Raw genomic sequence first — 6,559 nt, 5'->3', positions numbered from 1 at the left:
TGTACTGTGTCATGATTCAATAACCAATGTGCAGCTTAAGTAACATAATTGCTAGTTGAGTGCTGCCATCTTGTGGCGTAGCTGTAAAAGCTCTCATCTGTCTCTTACAGTGTTAACAGTAATTATCGATGAGCACCAGTCCTCACTATATGGATTAAAACAGACACGGTAGAGGTGGGACATTGAAGAGACTACAGCTTTACCAAGTGCGCATTTGTTTTCATTTTTCATATTGATTTTTGCATACATAGCAGAAGAGACATGGAGTCTCAGACAGGTAACATGGGCTTTACACACAACAGTTTACATTCTTCTTGCCCAGTCTGTAAGTGATGAAGCTGTAAAGGCAAAATTTATTCTCATGTGCATCCAATTTCATGCCAGAACTCTGGACAGTGGGGTCCATGCAGGCTGCAAAATAAACAATCTTCCATTTATTTCTATTCTTTAATTAAATTTCCTACTCAATTAAGTTGCCATGCGAAAGAGTCTTTGCTTTTACATTGACGTGGATTTCGTTTTGTTAAAAGCAGGCTGGCTTTATGACGTCATTCTTTTAAATCAGTGTCTATGGAACACCAAAGGGCAATCCAAAATTTCAAGGTCCACCAGTAATGTATAGCTGCATGAGTTCTTCTTATGATTACTTAAAGATGAAAGCAGTTTGAGAGCTTGTTTGCATCATCTTGAGCATCCTGATGGCAGCAACTATTTGGTAGTGTTTTTTTAGAACATTGCTGCTACTGCTTAAAGATTCTTTGGCTTTGCAAGAAGCTCCACCTCTATATCACTTTCACACAGTCCAACAAAGCTGCCTGTGGTCTGACATACAAGTTTCTCCTTCAATGGATTGTTTGGATTCTGAGTGACTCATTAGTCTGTTTGCTTGGCACCACACCAGCATTTACCAAATTCTTCCAACAGATGACGCACTCATTACTTCCTAATTCCCACATCCAGACCTGTGTGAATGGAATGGCGTTTCCTTTGATGCTTGTTTTTAAAGGATTTCTTGGGCAGAGTTTGGCCCAGTATAAGAAATGTATGTACACAAAGTACTGACACAGTAAATTCTTTTGATTGGTCATGTTTTGTGCAGTTGTATTTTGTAATAAAAGTGCTTGTTTTCCCAAACTCTCACAGTGCACCTGGTTAATAAACTATAAATGTCTGATTCTTAATGATTCTAATATTTACTAAAAAGGTGGTGCAGTGGTTAGCAGTGTTGCCTCAAAGGAGGTCTTGGGTATGAACTCACTGGCCAGGCTGGGCCTTTCTGTGTGGAGTCTGCACGCTCTCCGAGTACTCATGCTTGACATAGATTGGTGACACATCCAGGGTGTACGCTGCCTAACGCCCTGTTTCAGCAGGGATAGGCTCTGGCACCCTCGTTACCCTGAATTGGAGAAGTAGAAGAAAATAGATGGGCCTTACTAATGGTTAGGGCTGGTAACTAGAGATGCCACAACAATTTTCCAAACACAAAATTGTTGTTTTGGGTTTTTTTAAAATTGTTAATCTAGTAATAATTAAATTGTCAAATTGTTGTTTTTTAATAAGTTAAAAAAAACAACAATTTAGCTGCAGACAAAACAAGAAATTCTGAGAGTTTTCTAACATTTTATATGAAAATAATTCATTTATTAGGTCACTGCAGGACCTACAAACATGGGTATGATGAGTGCTTGGTTTGCATATGAGTTCTCACTTAACTTTGAGCACAGAGTACTGATGAATAACAGCTCTGCCTGCCAATTAACTGTGAGCATTTTAACATAATTGTTTTATTTAAATAGTTTTTATAGGCCTGGAGTCATATCAGACCCATAAAACTCTGCTCTAAGAGTGTGTGTATATATGTGTGTGTGCATGCATGAGTTTGTGTGTGTGCTGCCATGCCTAATTTGCGGAGCCCTTGGCGGAACACACCTGCCAGTTTGAATAAATATTTTTGTTTAGCTGACCCCGTTGTGATATTTCCAAACTAAAACTGCATTTTAAAGATTCTGTAGGGATGTTGAAAGGCCATCTCTGTTAAATATTCATAAAAAGGCCTGTGGGGAACGCCTTCCTCCAGAATCCAAAATATAATATTGATGCCGTCCTCTCCCCCTCTTTCTCTCATAACCTCGATTCCCAGCTTACTGGAAAAAGTGGGTCAAAAAAAATGTTGGGAGGGCAGCCCTAGAAGGTTTACTAGCAGTACTAGAAATACCCCTCAACAAAAAAAACCCAAAGCAAAATAAACAAAATAGAGCACTTTCAGCATAATAAAGTAGAACTGCACCTACGTAATGAAGGGTTTCTCTCTTTAAATTCAATTCAATTTAAATAGCGCCAAATCACAACAATAGTCGCATTAAAATGATAAAGTGAAAGCCCAATAATCAAACCATCCCCTTTGAGCAAGCACTTGGCAACACTGGGAAGGAAAAACTCCCTTTAAACAGGAAGGAACCTTTGGCAGAACCAGGCTCAGGAAAGGGAGCCATCTGCTACAATCGGTTGGGGGTGATGGGAGAAAATACACATTTAAATATAAGTCCACGTGAAACCCGCATATAAACCTGATTTCTTGTGCATTGCTCATGCTTGTGTTTCACACATTCCTGTTTGCATTGCTCAGAAATGTCCCAAAGGTGTCTCACACAAGCAGCAGCAGGATCTGCCCAATTCAATTGTCTTATTGAGCAAGTTCATACCAACCAATATTAGCTGTCAGTTTCTGTAAAATTAACTGGATAGTGCATGTCTATTCATTCTGACGTGTTCATAGATGCAGAATGCACTTCCTTATGTTTGACTATACTGACTTATGTTATCTCTTACTCAGTCTTTAGATTTTAGATTTTAGATTATTTTTTTGCACTTGACTGAACGTGTAAAGCACGAGTTTAAAAGCAGAAGTCTCACAAACCAAAAGGAACCGAAGAACTCTGAGTTCTCTTTTATTAACAATAAAGTAAGCAAGACTGTGGTTGCTTTTTATACTATTGAAGATTACCATATTGGCATATTGGCAAAAGCATCACACACATCTTCAGAGTGATTCCAGATAGCAATGTAATCATTCATCTCGAAACACCTAGACACAAGGTGGTTGTTTAAGTCCGCTGCGTGGCCACATAGATAACATATCTCTTACTCAATGTATGAATTCATTCTCAAAACCTCAGCTTGAGCACACTCAACCTGTCCTGCATGGGCTCTGACCTGCATTTGCTTCTACATGGGTAAAACAAACTCCTTGCTTTCCACCAGTCTCTTGTTTAACTTGAAAAACCTGACTGACAGCCACAGAAACACCTAAGGAAACTCAGCACTGCCCCACTTTGTCTCTGGTTAATGCGCAATAGAGGTGTTATATGTGACTCACCCTCAGTTGATAGGCCACTTTTGCAGACACGTTTTTAAAAAATAGAGGGGGAAAAAGGATTTTGGAGCAGTGATTGAGAAAGAAGGGTGGGAAATAGAAACCAGAGAGTGGGAAAACAGGAAAAGCAGTTATACCTGAGGGTGTGTTTTATGCTGAGAAACAGCTCCTTCACTGTTCTTATCTATGTGGCACTATATTACCGCAGTTTACTGGAACGCTATCACTTCTGCTTTATTTACAAAGTGAAATAATTGACCAAACATATTATTTTAACTCTATAATATATTGTCATAACTCAGACAGCAAGCCAAAGGCAGATTTTATGTTTTTTGCTTTACACTGCAGATGTCAACAGTGATAATTGAGCCTGTCATTGACCCAGGCAGAGGATGATTGATCTGAAAGGCATACTCGTTCACCTGTGCACACACACACACAGTCACACGTACGCACAAAGAATCACATGTTCTTGTATGCAGTAAAACAAGCAGACACAAACCAATAACATACACACACACTCCTGTTCAGGAATCTCAGAGCAAAACCAGAACGTTCTTCTTTGAAGAGAAGAACAAAACTAAGTGTTGTGTAATGTTGATGACAAGAATAGGCATGCAGAATGTGTCCAAACGAAAAAGCCGCTTTTGCAAACTGAGTACCAGGTTAGATACAGTTTTGTCAAGGTTTATGCTTAAGGAACTTAGTGTGAGGTTACATTTCATGCCACTCAGGCAGACTGCTTAAGTTATTCTACAGCTGAAGGCATCTGCAGTGATTTAAATAAATGCAACAATTAGACAAGGACACGAGTATGAAGATGATAGGAGTTAAAGTTCTGTGCCACCTACGCATATATCAGAGTCAAACAGGGTTTCTAATCCGAGTCAGCGAGATTATGGATGATCTTTATTTCCAGTGAATATGAAGTACTTGCATATGAATCAAAATGCAAATTAGAACAACTTTATTTATTAGTTATATGGAAAACACCAGAGAAAATTTTAACCAAAATCTTTTCAAAGTGTAGGCTTTGTGGTGTACATCACCAGTAGTGGTGATGTAACTATTGTTTTATATGCACAGCTTGCCTAAATCTTGCCTCATCATGGCCGTGAATGTCATAGTAATTTGGGGCTTTTCCCTGGGTGGAATAATTACATAGAAGAACGAGAATAGGGTGTACAAGTTTGGATTTTGGGTTGTTTTTTTCTCTCATTGACACAGTTTACATAAAGGTTTACATACAGGCTCAAAGATAAACATACACCCACACTACTCTTTGTTTATATGCACCTTAACAAGTTGCACCTTGGCCAGATGATTTGGTAACCATGAACAAGCTGGAACTGAACTGGACTTCTTTAAGTTGCTTGAAGACATTTCACCTCTCATCCGAGAAGCTTCTTCAGTTCTAAGGTCAAATGGTGGAGACTCCCAGATTTAAACCCTATGGGATTGTCCCCCCATTTGACCTTAGAAGTGAAGAAGCTTCTCGGATGAGAGGTGAAACGTTTTCAAGCAACTTTAAGAATCCCAGACACTTTATTCTTTCCGAGTTCCTTAGACCAAGCTTCTGGGATAATTCCTGCTGGATAATTGACCAATCTTCTTGGCAGCACTGGGGAAGTTAATTGAAATTGGTTGGTGTTCTCATATGGACCTGGCTTTTAAGCATAACTGAGAAATTTTAAATAGGGTTGAGGTTGGAGCTTTTGAACGCCATTCCAGAATATTAATGTTAGCCTGCTTTATACATTCCAAAAGCAGTTTTGATGTGTGTTTGAGATCATTTTCCTGTTGGAATACCTAAGTGCATCCAAGTTTCAAACATCTAGCTGTAGATATGAAGGAGAAGTCCTCCTTCTTCTTTATTCCATCCACTTTGTGCAATGTATCAATATCACAATAACACACACCTTGTCATTGTAGCAAGTAGTTCCATATTTGTCTCATGTGACCATAAAACTTTACTCTAGAAAGCAGTTAGCTTGCCCATGTGGGTGCATGCAAATTTCAGTCAAGCTTGAAGATGTCAGTATTAGAGCAGCTTCTTTCTTGGTCTGCATGATGGGACGGTGTAAAACTGGCTTTACTGTGGATAGAGACGCTGGTGTTCCAGCCATTTCCATTTCATGGTTCTTGGGTTGTTCCTGAACTTCCTAACCAGTTTACTCTCATATGAGAGTTTGGGTCTCAAAAAGAAGTTGTAGAACAATCATGATCACTAATGAGAAGTTAATAGTCCTTGGTCTTGTCAAGCTAAAAGCCGTTATAGAACCAGCACCAATTATTAAAAGATTAAAGTGAGCATACATATTTGGGCCTGTATATATAATTGTGACCCAGAGAAAATCAGTAATTAAAGCTGTACATTTATTCCACCCTGAAAAAAATTCAAAGAAATCATTAAAAGGTCAAAATGACCATGATATTCATGCCCACAATGAGTGTATGAAAACGTCTGACCACAACTACAGGTCTGTCGTGAATTGTTTAAGTAAATACATGATGTTCGCACAAGCGTCAGAAATGCAAAGTAGCGTCAGGGGTGCATTCCTGCATGACAGTGTAGTTCCCCCTTTTTTTATCCACTCGCTAGGACTGCCATACTGCAGACAGACCTGTTTATGAGCCTGGCTGAACACGAGTATAACAAATCCCCTTAGGTGCATTATTAAAATATGAACAAGTCATGCATGCTGTCAATGTTCAGAGCTAGTTACCGTGGTTTCAAACCGCCTGCTTATTGGGAGTGTGACTTCTTTTATTGTGCCATACTCTGCCATACATTAAGGGCCATATGGCAGTCACTTGGCATGGGATGAAGAGAGAGAACAGACTTTGAGTTTACAGCATATGTAAGCACAATTTGGGCATTACCCCTGAGGGTATATATAGTAACTGGAGCAGTCTTAATTTTACCCTGTGTTATTTATAGGTCATTTGTAGTGTGATGAAACCAGCGTGCATTGCCTTTAAAAGGTTTCCGTTCAAGGGGGGGTCATCATCTCCCATTGGATGTTTAACATCATAAGGCCAGAATAACTGGATGCATTACTTCTCTGACTTCAAGAATTTAGAAACATACATTAGACGGAATGTATTTTTAAAAAATAAAAACCTATTTATCCTTATCAGTGTCGGTTTAACGAGTAGGGTAAACCTTTGTATTAATTCTGAACT

Source organism: Copadichromis virginalis, linkage group LG17, assembly GCF_057382275.1.
Source record: "Copadichromis virginalis isolate Kocher_CV1m ecotype Utaka linkage group LG17, C_Virginalis_male_GT1.1, whole genome shotgun sequence".
Taxonomy (NCBI): Eukaryota; Metazoa; Chordata; class Actinopteri; order Cichliformes; family Cichlidae; genus Copadichromis; species Copadichromis virginalis.
The sequence above is the reverse complement of the archived record's forward strand: the minus strand, read 5'-3'. Positions refer to the sequence as shown.